Source organism: Balaenoptera borealis (assembly GCF_965194805.1).
Source record: "Balaenoptera borealis genome assembly, contig: HAP1_SCAFFOLD_1547, whole genome shotgun sequence".
Lineage (NCBI taxonomy): Eukaryota > Metazoa > Chordata > Mammalia > Artiodactyla > Balaenopteridae > Balaenoptera > Balaenoptera borealis.
The window spans coordinates 71,567-90,143 of NW_028122682.1; the positions used below are offsets into that span (position 1 = coordinate 71,567).

General features: G+C 40.6%; 1 long non-coding RNA gene across 1 annotated transcript; it reads left to right on the forward strand.

Moving 5' to 3' along the window:
- The first annotated feature begins 1,363 nt into the window (after positions 1–1,363).
- On the forward strand, positions 1,364–14,814 carry LOC309622106. Its single transcript, XR_014240512.1, has 2 exons — positions 1,364–1,887; positions 12,083–14,814. It is a non-coding gene; the product is annotated as an uncharacterized lncRNA (long non-coding RNA).
- Positions 14,815–18,577: the final 3,763 nt, after the last annotated feature.

Genomic DNA, 18,577 nt, shown 5'->3' on the forward strand with positions numbered 1-18,577 from the left:
TAATACATATAAACTATTTAATCCCCAAAGACCTATGGAATACCAAGAGTGGTCTACTCAACACTCTGTAATAACCTACATCGAAAAGGACCCAAAGATCAATAGATATATGTATATGTCTAAATGAACAATATTCTGTACACCTAGAACAAAAGACATTTTTCAATCAAATTTGCTCTGATAAAAACTACAACTTAAAGACACAAACAAGAATTAAGGTGGCTAAAACTTATGGGGGTTTGTCTGGCCACATTCCACTCTAAGTTGCAACCTAAAAGCACAACTTGCAGCAAAGTCCTGTTTCCCTAGCAAGCGGAGTTGGCAACGTAGAAATGTTGCGACCCTAAGGCCGTTTCCACAAACAGCAGCTTTCAATCTACTGCTAATGATCACTAATATTCACAGGGCTGTAAATGACTCATGCCCTCAAAAAATGTCCTGGCATAGGGAATGGCCAAAAAAATCCAAATGCGGGAAATTTTTCAAAAAGGCAATTTGAAGTTGTAAGTTTAGCTCAATCTTAAAAAACATGAAAAGGACATTGATAAACGCAGAACATCAGGAATTATTAGACACATGCAAATCCAATCTACAGGAAGGTATCAGGTCAAACCAGTCAGAATGACCATCAGCAAAAAGTCAACAAACAATAGATGTTGAAGAAGTTGTGGAGAATAGCGTAACCTCTCGGTCTAACTGGGATGTAAACCGGTAACAGGCAATAATAGGAACAGAATGGCAGTGCGTTTAAAGGAAAAATTGAGTCACCATATGATCCGGAAGGCCCACTATAGGGCCTGTCACCTGAGAAAGCCAGAATCTAAGAGACACGGGATGGAAAATCGTGTATTGCAGTAGTATTTACAATAGCCATCACATGGAAGCAAACAAAATGTCCATCAACAGATAAATGGACAAAGAAGAAGTGGTACACGTACCGAACGGAATAGTAGCCTCGGGAGAAAAATGAACAATGCCGTTTTCAGAACTACAGATGAGCCTAGAAATAATCATATTAGGTTACGTAAGTCAAAAGGGAATGACAAATATCCTATGATATCATTTATACATGTTATCCTAAGATTGCTACCAATGAACATATTTCCACAGAAAAAGACACTCACAGACTTATAAAACAAACTAATGGTTAGGCAAAATGAAAGGTGGGAGGATGGATAAATTAAGACTATGGGGCTAACATACATATACTAATATATGTTAAATGTATATAAACATATAACATATAAACTATATGAATTATATAGTCACCAATACATATAAAATATATAATGACAAAACACCTACCAAATACCAAGGGAGGTTTACTCAACGTTCTGTAATAACATACACGGTAACGGGATCCGAAGATGAACAGACATATGTATGAAACATTGAGCAGATTCTGTACAGCCAATCACAACACTCTAATCAAATTTACTCTGATAAGAAATAGAAATTAAATTTTAAAAACAAACCTAAGTAAGGAGACATAAACTATTGGGGGATTGTCCCAGCACATTCCACTCTAATTTACAACCTCAGAATACTACCTCCAGGAAGACTCTGTTGCCCTAGTAACAAGAATTGAGAACATAATAATGCTGCCCCCTTGTGGCTGTTTCCCACAACAGCAGCTTTAAACCCAATGCTAATGGTTGCTTAATAGTCACAAGGAGTGCAGGGCTGTAAATGTCACCTGCCCTCAAAAAATGCCCTGGGTTAGGGAATAGGCAAGAAAATTCAACACATGACAAATTTTTCAAGAAGTCAATATGAAGAGAGAAGTTGTACTCACTCTTTAAAAAAAGAAGGAAAAGAAAAAAAAGGACATGCCTAATGCTCAGTATAAGGAATTATTAGCCACATGCAAATCCAACCTCCAAAAATGTTTCAGAGAGGTAAAGAAGATGGCAGAAGATTAAGATGCGGAGATCACCTTCCTTCCCACAGATACATTAGAAATACATCTACACGTGGAACTGCTCCTACAGAACACTCACTGAACGCTGGCAGAAAACGTCAGACCTCCTAAAAGGCAAGAAACTCCCTACGGACTTGGGTAGGGCAAAAGAAAAAAGAAATAACAGAGCCAAAAGAATAGGGACGGGACCTGCACCAGTGGGAGGGTGCCATGAAGGAGGAAAGGTTTCCACGCACTAGGAAGCCCCTTCGTGTTCAGAGACTGTGGGTGGCAGAGGAGGGAAGCTTCAGAGCCACGGAGGAGAGTGCAGCCACAGGGGTGCGGAGGGCAAAGCAGAGAGACTCCCGCACAGAGGCTCGGCTCCGAGCAGCACTCACCAGCCAGAGAGTCTTGTCTGCTCACCCGCCATGGTGGGCAGGGGATGGGAGCTGAGGCTCGGGCTTTGGTCGGATCGCAGGGAGAGGACTGGGGTTGGCAGCGTGAACACAGCCTGAAGGGGTTAGCGCACCACAGCTAGCCGGGAGGGAGTCCAGGAAAAAGTCTGCAGCTGCCGAAGAGGCAAGAGACTTTTTCTTCCCTCTTTGTTTCCTGGTGCGCGAGGAGAGGGTATTCAGAGCGCCACCTAAACGAGCTCCAGAGACGGGCGCGAGCCACGGCTATCAGCGTGGACCCCACAGCAACAGGGGCGCAGAGGGAAAAGCAGAGAGATTCCAGCACAGAAGATCAGCGCCAAGCAGCACTCACCAGCCCGAGAGGCTTGTCTGCTCGCCCGCCAGGGCAGGCGGGGGCTGGGAGCTGAGGCTCGGGCTTCAGTCGGATTGCAGGGAGAGGACTGGGGTTGGCGGCGTGAACACAGCCTGAAGGGGTTAGCGCACCACAGCTGGCCAGGAGGGAGTCCGGGAAAAAGTCTGCAGCTGCCGAAGAGGCAAGAGACTTTTTCTTGCCTCTTTGTTTCGCGGCGTGCAAGGAGAGGGGATTCAGAGCGCCACCTAAATGAACTCCAGAGACGGGCGCGAGCCGCGGCGATCAGCGCGGGCCCCAGAGACGGGCATGAGACGCTAAGTCTGCTGCTGCCGCCACCAAAAAGCCTGTGTGCGAGCACAGGTCAGTCTCCACACCGCCCCTCCCAGGAGCCTGTGCAGCCCGCCACGGCCAGGCTCCCGTGATCCGGGGACAACTTCCCCGAGAGAACGCACGGCGCGTCTCAGGCTGCTGCAACGTCACTCCAGCCTCTGCCACCACAGTCTCACCCCGCCTCCTCCGTACCGCTCCCTCACCCCGGCCTGAGTGAGCCAGAGCCCCCGAAGCAGCTGCTCCTTTAACCCCGTTCTGTCTGGACGGGGAACAGACGCCCTCAGGCGACCTACACGCAGAGGCGGGTCGAAATCCAGAGCTGAACCCCGGGAGCTGTGCGAACAAAGAAGAGAAAGGGAAATCTCTCCCAGCAGCCTCAGAAGCAGCGGATTAAAACTCCACGAACAACTTGATGTGCCTGCATCTGTTGAATACCTGAATAGACAATGAATCATCCCAAATTCAGGAGGTGGACTTTGGGAGCAGGATATATTAATTTTTCCCCTTTTCCTTTTTTTGTGAGTGTATATGTATATACTTCTGGGTGAGATTTTGTCTGTATAGCTTTGCTTTATAATAGCTTTATTTTACTTCACTATATTTTATCCTCTTTCTTTCTATTTTTTCTCCCTTTTACTCTGAGCCGTGTGGATGAAAGGCTCTTGGTGCTCCAGCCAGGCATCAGGGCTGTGCCTCTGAGGTGGGAGAGCCAACTTCAGGACACTGGTCCACAAGAGACCTCCCAGCTCCACGTAATACCAAACGGCAAAAATCTCTCAGAGATCTCCATCTCAACATCAAGACCCAGCTTCACTCAACGACCAGCAAGCTACAGGGCTGGACACCCTATGCCAAACAACTAGCAAGACAGGAACACAGCCCCATCCATTAGCAGAGAGGCTGCCTAAAATCATAATAAGGCCACAGACACCCCAAAATACACCACCAGACGTGGACGTGCCCACCAGAAAGACAAGATCCAGCCTCATCCACCAGAACACAGGCACTAGTTACCTCCACCAGGAAGCCTACACAACCCACTGAACCAACCTTAGCCACTGGGGACAGATACCAAAAACAACGGGAACTACGAACCTGCAGCCTGTGAAAAGGAGACCCCAAACACAGTAAGATAAGCAGAATGAGGCAACAGAAAAACACACAGCAGATGAAGGAGCAGGGTCAAAACACACCAGACCTAACAAATGAAGAGGAAATAGGTAGTCTACCTGAAAAAGAATTCAGAATAATGATAGTAAGGATGATCCAAAATCTTGGAAATAGAATAGACAAAATGCAAGAAACATTTAACAAGGATGTAGAAGAACTAAAGGGGAACCAAGCAATGATGAAAAACACAATAAATGAAATTAAAAATACTCTAGGTAGGATCAATAGCAGAATAACTGAGGCAGAAGAACGGATAAGTGACCTGGAAGATAAAATGGTGGAAATAACTACTGCAGAGCAGGATAAAGAAAAAAGAATGAAAAGAACTGAGGACACTCTCAGAGACCTCTGGGACAACATTAAACACACCAACATTCGAATTATAGGGGTCCCAGAAGAAGAAGAGAAAAAGAAAGGGACTGAGAAAATATTTGAAGAGATTATAGTTGAAAACTTCCTTAATGTGGGAAAGGAAATAGTTAATCAAGTCCTGGAAGCACAGAGAGTCCCATACAGGATAAATCCATGGAGAAACACGCCAAGATATATATTAATCAAACTGTCAAAAATTAAATATAAAGAAAACATATTAAAAGCAGCAAGGGAAAAACAATAAATAACACACAAGGGAATCCCCATAAGGTTAACAGCTGATCTTTCAGCAGAAACTCTGCAAGCCAGAAGGGAGTGGCAGGATATACTTAAAGTGATGAAGGAGAAAAACCTACAACCAAGATTAATCTACCCAGCAAGGATCTCATCCAGATTTGATGGAGAAATTAAAACCTTTACAGACAAGCAAAAGCTGAGAGAGTTCAGCACCACCAAACCAGCTTTACAACAAATGCTAAAGGAACTTCTCTAGGCAAGAAACACAAGAGAAGGAAAACACCTACAATAACAAACCCAAAACATTTAAGAAAATGGGAATAGGAACATACATATCGATAATTACCTTAAATGTAAATGGATTAAATGCTCCCACCAAAAGACACAGACTGGCTGAATGGATACAAAAACAAGACCCATATATATGCTGTCTACAAGAGACCCACTTCAGACCTAGAGACACATACAGACTGAAAGTGAGGGGATGGAAAAAGATATTCCATGCAAATGGAAATCAAAAGAAAGCTGGAGTAGCAATTCTCATATCAGACAAAATAGACTTTAAAATAAAGACTATTACAAGAGACAAAGAAGGACACTATATAATGATCAAGGGATCGATCCAAGAGGAAGGTATAACAATTGTAAATGTTTATGCACCCAACATAGGAGCACCTCAATACATAAGGCAAATACTAACAGCCATAAAAGGGGAAATCGACAGCAACACAATCATAGGAGGGGACTTTAACACCCCACTTTCACCAATGGACAGATCATCCAAAATGAAAATAAATAAGGAGACACAAGCTTTAAATGATACATTAAACAAGATGGACTTAATTGATATTTATAGGACATTCCACCCAAAAACAACAGAATACACATTTTTCTCAAGTGCTCATGGAATATTCTCCAGGATAGATCATATCTTGGGTCACAAATCAAGCCTTGGTAAACTTAAGAAAATTGAAATCGTATCAAGTATCTTTTCCAACCACAACGCTATGAGACTAGATATCAATTACAGGAAAAGATCTGTAAAAAATACAAACACATGGAAGCTACACAATACACTACTTAATAACGAAGTGATCACTGAAGAAATCAAAGGGGAAATCAAAAAATACCTAGAAACAAATGACAATGGAGACACGACGACCCAAAACCTATGGGACGCAGCAAAAGCAGTGCTAAGAGGGAAGTTTATAGCAATACAAGCCTACCTCAAGAAACAGGAAACATCTCGAATAAACAACCTAACCTTGCACCTGAAGCAATTAGAGAAAGAAGAACAAAAAAACCCCAAAGCTAGCAGAAGGAAAGAAATCATAAAGATCAGATCAGAAATAAATGAAAAAGAAATGAAGGAAACAATAGCAAAAATCAATGAAACTAAAAGCTGGTTCTTTGAGAAGATAAACAAAGTTGATAAACCATTAGCCAGACTCATCAAGAGAAAAAGGGAGAAGACTCAAATCAATAGAATTAGAAATGAAAAAGGAGAAGTAACCACTGACACTGCAGAAATACATACGATCATGAGAGATTACTACAAGCAACTCTATGCCAATAAAATGGACAACCTGGAAGAAATGGACAGATTCTTAGAAATGCACAACCTGCTGAGACTGAAACAGGAAGAAATAGAAAATATCAACAGACCAATCACAAGCACTGAAATTGAAACTGTGATTAAAAACCTTCCAACAAACAAAAGCCCAGGACCAGATGGCTTCACAGGTGAATTCTATCAAACTTTTAGAGAAGAGCTAACACCCATCCTTCTCAAGCTCTACCAAAAAATTGCAGAGGGAGGAACACTCCCAAACTCATTCTATGAGGCCACCATCACCCTGATACCAAAACCAGACAAAGATGTCACAAAGAAAGAAAACTACAGGCCAATATCACTGATGAACATAGATGCAAAAATCCTCAACAAGATACTAGCAAACAGAATCCAACAGCACATTAAAAGGATTATACACCATGATCAAGTGGGGTTTATTCCAGGAATGCAAGGATTCTTCAATATACGCAAATCAATCAACGTGATACATCATATTAACAAACTGAAGGAGAAAAACCATATGATCATCTCAATAGATGCAGAGAAAGCTTTCGACAAAATTCAACACCCATTTATGATAAAAGCCCTGCAGAAAGTAGGCATAGAGGGAACTTTCCTCAACATAATAAAGGCCATATATGACAAACCCACAGCCAACATTGTCCTCAATGGTGAAAAACTGAAACCATTTCCACTAAGATCAGTAACAAAACAAGGTTGCCCACTCTCACCACTATTATTCAACATAGTTTTGGAAGTGTTAGCCACAGCAATCAGAGAAGAAAAAGAAATAAAAGGAATCCAAATCGGAAAAGAAGAAGTAAAGCTGTCACTGTTTGCAGATGACATGATACTATACATAGAGAATCCTGAAGATGCTACCAGAAAACTCCTAGAGCTAATCAATGAATTTGGGGAAGTAGCAGGATACAAAATTAATGCACAGAAATCTCTTGCATTTCTATACATTAATGATGAAAAATCTGAAAGTGAAATTAAAAAAACACTCCCGTTTACCACTGCAACAAAAAGAATAAAATATCTAGGAATAAACCTACCTAAGGAGACAAAAGACCTGTATGCAGAAAATTATAAGACACTGGTGAAAGAAATTAAGGATGATACAAATAGATGGAGAGATATACCATGTTCTTGGATTGGAAGAATCAACATTGTGAAAATGAGTCTACTACCTAAAGCAATCTACAGATTCAATGCAATCCCTATCAAACTACCACTGGCATTTTTCACAGAACTAGAACAAAAAATTTCACAATTTGTATGGAAACACAAGACCCCGAATAGCCAAAGCAATCTTGAGAACGAAAAATGGAGCTGGAGGAATCAGGCTCCCTGACTTCAGACGATATTACAAAGCTACAGTAATCGAGACAGTTTGGTACTGGCACAAAAACAGAAATATAGATCAATGGAACAGGATAGAAAGCCCAGAGATAAACCCACGCACATATGGTCACCTTATCTTTGATAAAGGAGGCAAGCATATACAGTGGAGAAAAGACAGCCTCTTCAATAAGTGGTGCTGGGAAAATTGGACAGATACATGTAAAAGTATGAAATTAGAACACTTCCTGACACCATACACAAAAATAAACTCAAAATGGATTAAATACCTAAGTGTAAGGCCAGACACTATCAAACTCTTAGAGGAAAACATAGGCAGAACACTCTATGACATAAATCACAGCAAGATTCTTTTTGACCCAGCTCCTAGAGAAATGGAAATAAAAACACAAACAAATGGGACCTAATGAAACTTAAAAGCTTTTGCACAGCAAAGAAAACCATAAACAAGACCAACAGACAACCCTCAGAATGGGAGAAAATATTTGCAAATGAAGCAACTGACAAAGGATTAATCTCCAAGATTTACAAGCAGCTCATGCAGCTCAATAACAAAAAAAACGAAAAACCCAATCCAAAAATGGGCAGAAGACCTAAATAGACATTTCTCCAAAGAAGATACACAGATTGTCAACAGACACATGAAGGAATGCTCAACATCATTAATCACTAGAGAAATGCAAATCAAAACTACAATGAGATATCATCTCACACCGGTCAGAATGGCCATCATCAAAAAATCTAGAAACAATAAATGCTGGAGAGGGTGTGGAGGAAAGGGAACACTCTTGCACTGTTGGTGGGAATGTAAATTGATACAGCCACTATGGAGAACAGTAGGGAGGTTCCTTAAAAAACTACAAATAGAACTACCATACGAGCCAGCAATCCCACTACTGGGGATATACCCTGAGAAAACCATAGTTCCAAAAGAGTCATGGACCAAAATGTTCATTGCAGCTCTATTTACAATAGCCAGGACATGGAAGCAAGCTAAGTGTCCATCATCGGATGAATGGATAAAGAAGATGTGGCACATATGTACAATGGAATATTACTCAGACATAAAAAGAAATGAAATGGAGGTATTTGTAATGAGGTGGATGGAGTTAGAGTCTGTCATACAGAGTGAAGTAAGTCAGAAAGAGAAAAACAAATACAGTATGCTAACACATATATATGGAATCTAAGGGGAAAAAAAGGCCATGAAGAACTTAGTGGCAAGACGGGAATAAACGCACAGACCTACTAGAGAATGGACTTGAGGATATGGGGAAGGGGACGGGTGAGATGTGACAGGGTGAGAGAGTGTCATGGACATATATACACTACCAAATGTAAAATAGATAGCTAGTGGGAAGCAGCCGCATAGCACAGGCAGATCAGCTCGGTGCTGTGTGACCACCTAGAGGGGTGGGATGGGGAGGGTGGGAGGGAGGGAGATGCAAGAGGGAAGAGATATGGGAACATATGTATATGAATAACTGATTCACTTTGTTATAAAGCAGAAACTAACACACCATTGTAAAGCAATTATACTTCAATAAAGATGTTTAAAAAAAAAAGGTTTCAGCTCACACCAGTCAAATCACCATCAGCAAAAAGTCTAAAAACTATAAATTCTGAAGGGGTTTTACAGAACTGTGTACCTTCTAGTTGCTGGTGGGATGTAAAGTGGTAACAGCACTAACAAAAACTGAATGGAGCTGCTTTAAAAGGTTAAAACTGAGCTACATATGATACGGCAGGGCACCTTTTGGGCCTATATCATAAGACGACCAGAATCGGAAAGACAGCGACAGGCAAATGTGCACTGCAGCAATACTGAAATAGCCAAGACATGGAAGCAAAAAACAGGTCCATAATAAGATGAATGGTCAAAGAAGAAGGGGTATATGGACAGAATGGAATCTCAGTCACGAGTAAAAATAAAAGAATGGCATATGCAGCACCACAGAGGAGCCTAGAGATAATCACACAGCGTGAAGTAAGTCAGAATGCGAAAGACAAATGCCCTATGAGGTCCGTTATGTTATCTGAAAATTCATAAAAATGAACATATTTCCATAGAGAAAGGCAATCTCAGACTGAGAAGACAAACTTATGGTTAAGCCAAAGAAAAGGTGTGAGGAATGGATAAATTAGGATATTGGGGTTAACACACATATACTAATACATATAAAATATATAATCCCAAAAGACCTATGGAATACCAAAAGTGGTCTACTCAACACTCTGTAACAACGTACATGGAAAAGGACCCAAAGATCAATAGATATATGTATATCTGTAAATGAACAAGATTCTGTACACCTAGAAAAAAAAGACATTTTTCAATCAAATTTGCTCTGATAAAAACTACAACTTAAAGACACAAACAAGAATTACGGAGGCTAAAACTTATGGGGGTTTGTCCTGGCACATTCCACTCTAATCTGCAACCTAAAAGCACAACTTGCAGCAAGGTTCTGTTTCCCTAGCAAGCAGAGTTGGCAACGTAGAGATGCTGCCACACTAAGGCCGTTTTCTGAAACAGCAGCTTTAAATCTATTGCTAATGGTCACTAATATTCACAAGGACTGCAGGGCTGTAAATGACTCATGCCCTCAAAAAATGTCCTGGGGTAGGGAAAGGCCAAAAAAATCCAAACGCGGCAAATTTTTCAAGAAGGTAATTTGAAGTTGTAACATTAGCTCTATCTTAAAAAAAATGAAAAGCACATTGATAAATGCAAAACATCAGGAATTATTACACGCAGGCAAATCCAATCTACACAAAGGTATCACGTCACACCAGTCAGAATGACCATCAGCAAAAAGTCAACAAACAATAGATGCTGAAGAAGTTGTGGAGAATAGCGTAACCTCTCGGTCTAAGTGGGATGTAAACTGATAATGGCCAATAATAGGAACAAAATGGCAGCACGTTTAAAGGTAAAAATTGACTCACCATATGATCCGGAAGGCCCACAATTGGGCCTGTCACCTGTGAAAGCCAGAATCAAAAAGACACGGGATGGAAAATCGTGTATTGCAGCAGTATTTACAATAGCCAAGACATGGAAGCAAACAAAATGTCCATCAAAGATAAATGGACAAAGAAGAAGTGGTATACATACCGAGTGGAATAGTAGCCTCGGGAAAAAAATTAACAATGCCGTTTTCAGGACTACAGATGAGCCTAGAAATAATCATATAACATTAAGTAAGTAAAAAGGGTATGACAAATATCCTATGATATCATGTATACATGTTATCCTAAGATTGCTACCAATGAACATATTTCCACAGAAACAGACACTCACAGACTTATAAAACAAACAAATGCTTAGCCAAAATGAAAGGTGGGAGGATGGATAAATTAGGACTATGGGGCTAACATACATATACTAATGTATGTTAAATGTATATAAACATATAACATATAAACACTATGAATTATATAGTCACCAATACATATAAAATATATAATGACAAAAACCTACCAAATACCAAGGGAGGTCTACTCAACATTCTGTATTAACATACATGGTAACAGGACCTGAAGATGAACAGACATATGTATGAATCATTGAGCAGATTCTGTACAGCCAGAAAACCGCAACACTCTAATCAAGTTTACTCCGATAAGAAATAGAAATTAAATTTAAAAAGCAAACATAAGTAAGGAGACATAAAGTTCTGGGGGCCTTTCCCAGCACAATCCACTCTAATATACAACCTTGGAACTCTACCTCCAGGAAGATTCTTTTGCACTAGTAACAAGGGCTGAGAACGTAATAATGCTGCTGCCTTGTGGCTGTATCCCACAACAGCAGCTTTAAACCAAGTGCTAATGGTTGCTTAATAGTCACAAGGACTGCAGGGCTGTAAATGACACCTGTCCTCAAAAAATGCCCTGGGGGGCTTCCCTGGTGGCGCAGTGGTTGAGAATCTGCCTGCCAACGCAGGGGACACGGGTTCGAGCCCTGGTCTGGGAAGATCCCACATGCCGCGGAGCGACTGAGCCCGTGAGCCACAATTGCTGAGCCTGCGCGTCTGGAGCCTGTGCTCCGCAACGGGAGAGGCCACGATAGTGAGAGGCCCGCGCAACGCGATGAAGAGTGGCCCCCACTTGCCGCAACTAGAGAAAGCCCTCGCACAGAAATGAAGACCCAACACAGTCATAAATAAATAAATAAAATTTAAAAAAAAAATGCCCTGCGATAGGGAATAGGCAAGAAAATTCAACACATGACAAATTTTTCAAGAAGTCAATAGGAAGAGGGAAGTTGTAATCACTCTTTAAAAAAAAGGGAAAAGAAGAAAAAGGATATGCCTAAAGCTCAGTATAAGGAATTATTAGCCACATGCAAAGGCAACGTGAAAAAGGTTTCAGCTCACACCAGTCAAATGACCATCAGCAAAAAGTCTACCAACTATAAATGCTGAAGGGGTTTTAGAGAACTGTCATCCTTCTAGCTGCTGGTGGGATGTAAAGTGGTAACAGCACTCACGGAAACTGAATGGAGCTGCTTTAAAAGGTAAAAATTGAGCTACCATATAATGCAGCAGGGCACCTTTTGGGCCTATAACCTAAGACCACCAGAATCGGAAAGACAGAGGCAGGCAAATGTGCACTGCAGCAATACTGAAATAGCCAAGACATGGAAGCAAAAAAAAGTTCCATAAACAGATGAATGGACAAAGAAAAAGTGGTATATGGACAGAATGGAATAGTAGACTTGGGAAAAAAATGAACAATGCCGTTTTCAGGACTACAAATGAGCCTAGAAATTATCATATTAGGTTAAGTAAGTCAAGAGGGAATGACAAATATACTATGATATCATTTATACATGTTATCCTACGATTGCTACCAATGAACATATTTCCACAGAAAAAGACAATCACAGACTTATAAAACAAACTAATGGTTAGCCAAAATGAAAGGTGGGAGGATGGATAAATTAGGACTATGGGGCTAACATACATATACTAATGTATGCTACATGTACCTAAACTATATGAATTATATAGTCACCAATACATATAAAATATATAATGACAAAACACCTACCAAATACCAAGGGAGGTCTACTCAACATTCTGTAATAACATACAAGGTAACAGAATCCGAAGATGAACAGACATATGTATGAATCATTGAGCAGATTCTGTACAGCCAGAAAACCACAACACTCTAATCAAATTTACTCCGATAAGAAATAGAATTTAAATTTAAAAAACAAACATAAGTAAGGTGACATAAATTTCTGGGGGCTTGTCACAGCACATTCCAGTGTAATTTACAACCTTGGAACACTACCTCCAGGAAGACTCTGTTGCCCCAGTAACAAGAGTTGAGAACGTAATAATGCTGCCGCCTTGTAGCTGTTTCCCACAACAGCAGCTTTAAACCAGGTACTAATGGTTGCTTAATAGTCACAAGGACTGCAGGGCTGTAAATGACACCTGTCCTCAAAAAATGCCCTGGGGTAGGGAATAGGCAAGAAAATTCTACACATGACAAATGTTTCAAGAAGTCAATATGAAGAGGGAAATTGTAGTCACTCTTTAAATAAAAAAGGAAAAGGAAAGAAAGGACATGCCTAAAGCTCAGTATAAGGAATTATTAGCCACATGCAAATCCAACTTCCAAAAAGGTTTCAGCTCACACCAGTCCAATGACCATCAGCAAAAAGTCTACAAACTATAAATGCTGAAGGGCTTTTAGAGAACTCTGTACCTTCTAGCTGCTGGTGGAATGTAAAGTGGTAACAGCACTAACGAAAACTGAATGGAGCTGCTTGAAAAGGTAAAAATTAAGCTACCATATGATGCTGCAGGGCACCTTTTTGGCCTATAACCTAAGACCACAAGAATCGGAAAGACAGAGGCAGGCAAATGGCACTGCAGCAATATTGAAATTGCCAAGACATGGAAGCAAAAAAAAGGTCCATAATCAGATGAATGGACAAAGAAGAAGTGGTATGTGGACAGATTGGAGTATCAGTCACAAAAAAAATAAAAGAATGGCATATGCAGCACCACAGATGAGCCTAGAGATAATCACACAACGTGAAGTAAGTCAGAATGTGAAAGACAGATGCCCTATGATGTCCCTTATGGTATCTGAAAATTCATAAAAATGAACATATTTCCTAGAGAAAGGCAATCTCGGATTGAGAAGACAAACTTATGGTTAAGCCAAAGAAAACGTGTGAGGAATGGATAAATTAGGATATTGGGGTTAACACACATATATTAATACATATAAAATATATAATCCCCAAAGACCTATGGAATACCAAGAGTGGTCTACTCAACACTCTGTAACAACCTACATGGGAAAGGACCCGAAGATCAATAGATATATGTATATGTGTAAATGAACAAGATTCTGTACACCTAGAAAAAAAGACATTTTTTAATCAATTTTGCTCTGATAAAAACTACAACTTAAAGACACAGACAAGAATTACGGAGGCTAAAACTTATGGGGGTTTGTCCTGGCACATTCCACTCTAATCTGCAACCTAAAAGCACAACTTGCAGCAAGGTTCTGTTTCCCTAGCAAGCAGAGCTGGCAACGTAGAAATGCTGCCACCCTAAGGCTTTTTCCTCAAACAGCAGCTTTAAATCTACTGCTAATGGTCACTAATATTCACAAGGACTGCAGGGCTGTAAATGATTCATGCCCTCAAAAAATGTCCTGGGGTAGGGAATGGCCAAAAAAATCCAAACGTGGCAAATTTTTCAAGAAGGCAATTTGAAGTTGTAACTTTAGCTCCATCTTAAAAAAAAATGAAAAGAACATTGATAAACGCAAAACATAAGGAATTATGAGACGCATGCAAATCCAATCTACACAAAGGTATCACCTCACACCAGTCAGAATGACCATCAGCAAAATGTCAACAAACAGAGCATTAACCAAGATGGCGGAGTAGAAGGACGTGTTCTCACTCCCTCTTGCGAGAGCACCAGAATCACAACTGGCTGCTGGACAATCACTGACAGGAAGACCCTGGACTTCACCAAGGAGGATACCCCACGTCCAAGGACAGAGGAGAAGCCACAGTGAGATGGTAGGAGGGGCGCAATCAGAGTAAAATCAAATCCCATAACTGCTGGGTGGGTGACTCACAGACTGGCGAACACTTATACCACAGAAGTCCACCCACTGGAGTGAAGGTTCTGAGCCCCACGTCAGGCTTCCCAACTTGGGGGTCCTGCAACGGGAGGAGGAATTCCTAGAGAATCAGACGTTGAAGCCTAGTGGGAATTGATTGCAGGACTTCTACAGGACTGGGGGAAACAGAGACCCCACTATTGGAGGGCACGCACAAAGTAGTGTGCGCATCGGGACCCAGGGGAAGGAGCAGTGACCCTGGGGGAGACTGAACCAGACCTACCTGCTGGTGTTGGGGGGTCTCCTGCAGAGGCGGGGGGTGGCTCTGTTTCACCGTGGGGACAAGGACACTGGCAGCGGAGGTTCTGGGAAGTGCTCCTTGGCGTGAGCCCTCCCAGAGTCTGCCATTAACCCCACCAAAGAGCCCAGGTAGGCTCCAGTGTTGGGTTGCCTCAGGCAAAACAACCAACAGGGAGGGAACCCAGCCCCACCCATCAACAGTCAAGTGGATTAAAGTTTTACTGAGCTCTGACCGCCACAGCAACAATCAGCTCTACCCACCACCAGAGCCTCCCATCAAGCCTCTTAGATAGCCTCAACCACCAGAGGGCAGACAGCAGAAGCAAGAAAAACTACAATCCTGCAGCCTGTGGACCAAAAACCACAGTTACAGAAAGATAGACAAGATGAAAAGGCAGAGGGCTATGTACCAGATGAAGGAACAAGAAAAAACCCCAGAAAAACAACTAAATGAAGTGGAGATAGGCAACCTTCCAGAAAAAGAATTCAGAATAATGATAGTGAAGATGATCCAGGACCTCGGAATAAGAATGGAGGCAAAGATCGAGAAGATGCAAGAAATGATTAACAAAGACCTAGAAGAATTAAAGAACAAACAAACAGAGATGACCAATACAATAACTGAAATGAAAACTACACTAGAAGGAATCAATAGCAGAATAACTGAGGCAGAAGAACGGATAAGTGACCTGGAAGACAGAATGGTGGAATTCACTGCTGCGGAACAGAATAAAGAAAAAAGAATGAAAAGAAATGAAGACAGCCTGAGAGACCTCTGGGACAACATTAAACGCAACAACATTCGCATTATAGGGGTCCCAGAAGGAGAAGAGAGAGAGAAAGGACCAGAGAAAATATTTGAAGAGATTATAGTCGAAAACTTCCCTAACATGGGAAAGGAAATAGCCACCCAAGTCCAGGAAGCGCAGAGAGTCCCATACAGGATAAACCCAAGGAGAAACACGCCGAGACACATAGTAATCAAAGTGGCAAAAATTAAAGACAAAGAAAAATTATTGAAAGCAGCAAGGGAACAACGACAAATAACATACAAGGGAACTCCCATAAGCTTAACAGCTGATTTCTCAGCAGAAACTCTACAAGCCAGAAGGGAGTGGCATGATATACTTAAAGTGATGAAAGGGAAGAACCTACAACCAAGATTACTCTACCCGGCAAGGATCTCATTTAGATTTGATGGAGAAATCAAAAGCTTTACAGACAAGCAAAAGCTACGAGAATTCAGCACCACCAAACCAGCTCTACAACAAATGCTAAAGGAACTTCTCTAAGTGGGAAACACAAGAGAAGAAAAGGACCTACAAAAACAAACCCCAAACAATTAAGAAAATGGTCATAGGAACATACATATCGATAATTACCTTAAACGTGAATGGATTAAATGCCCCAACCAAAAGACACAGACTGGCTGAATGGATACAAAAACAAGACCCATATATATGCTGTCTACAAGAGACCCACTTTAGACCTAGGGACACATACAGACTGAAAGTGAGGGGATGGAAAAAGATATTCCATGCAAATGGAAATCAAAAGAAAGCTCGAGTAGCTATACTCATATCAGATAAAATAGACTTTAAAATAAAGAATGTTACAAGAGACAAGGAAGGACACTACATAATGATCAAGGGATCAATCCAAGAAGAAGATATAACAATTATAAATATATATGCACCCAACATAGGAGCACCTCAATACATAAGGCAACTGCTAACAGCTATAAAAGAGGAGATCGACAGTAACACAATCATAGTGGGGGACTTTAACACCTCACTTACACCAATGGACAGATCATCCAAAATGAAAATGAATAAGGAAACAGAAGCTTTAAATGACACAATAGACCAGTTAGATTTAATTGATATTTATAGGACATTCCATCCAAAAACAGCAGATTACACGTTCTTCTCAAGTGCGCACGGAACATTCTCCAGGATAGATCACATCTTGGGTCACAAATCAAGCCTCAGTAAATTTAAGAAAATTGAAATCATATCAAGCATCTTTTCGGACCACAACGCTATGAGATTAGAAATGAATTACCGGGAAAAAAACGTAAAACAGACAAACACATGGAGGCTAAACAATACGTTACTAAATAACCAAGAGATCACTGAAGAAATCAGAGAGGAAATCAAAAAATACCTAGAGACAAATGACAATGAAAACACGACGACCCAAAACCTATGGGATGCAGCAAAAGCAGTTCTAAGAGGGAAGTTTATAGCTATACAAGCCTATCTCAAGAAACAAGAAAAATCTCAAGTAAACAATCTAACCTTACACCTAAAGAAACTAGAGAAAGAAGAACAAACAAAACCCAAAGTTAGCAGAAGGAAAGAAATCATAAAGATCAGAGCAGAAATAAATGAAATAGAAACAAGGAAAACAATAGCAAAGATTAATAAAACTAAAAGTTGGTTCTTTGAGAAGATAAACAAAATTGATAAGCCATTAGCCAGACTCATCAAGAAAAAGAGGGAGAGGACTCAAATCAATAAAATCAGAAATGAAAAAGGAGAAGTTACAACAGACACCGCAGAAATACAAAGCATCCTAAGAGACTACTACAAGCAACTTTATGCCAATAAAATGGACAACCTGGAAGAAATGGACACATTTTTAGAAAGGTATAACCTTCCAAGACTGAACCAGGAAGAAACAGAAAATATGAACAGACCAATCACAAGTAATGAAATTGAAACTGTGATTAAAAATCTTCCAACAAACAAAAGTCCAGGACCAGATGGCTTCACAGGTGAATTCTATCAAACATTTAGAGAAGAGCTAACACCTATCCTTCTCAAACTCTTCCAAAAAATTGCAGAGGAAGGAACACTCCCAAACTCATTCTATGAGGCCACCATCACCCTGATACCAAAACCAGACAAAGACACTACAAAAAAAGAAAATTACAGACCAATATCACTGATGAATATAGATGCAAAAATCCTCAACAAAATACTAGCAAACAGAATCCAACAACACATTAAAAGGATCATACACCACGATCAAGTGGGATTTATCCCAGGGATGCAAGGATTCTTCAATATATGCAAATCAATCAATGTGATACACCATATTAACAAATTGAAGAAGAAAAACCATATGATCATCTCAATAGATGCAGAAAAAGCTTTTGACAAAATTCAACACCCATTTATGATAAAAACTCTCCAGAAAGTGGGCATAGAGGGAACCTACCTCAACATAATAAAGGCCATATATGACAAACCCACAGCAAACATCATTCTCAATGGTGAAAAACTGAAAGCATTTCCTCTAAGATCAGGAACGAGACACGATGTCCACTCTCACCACTATTATTCAACATAGTTCTGGAAGTCCTAGCCACGGCAATCAGAGAAGAAAAAGAAATAAAAGGAATACAAATTGGAAAAGAAGAAGTAAAACTGTCACTGTTTGCGGAT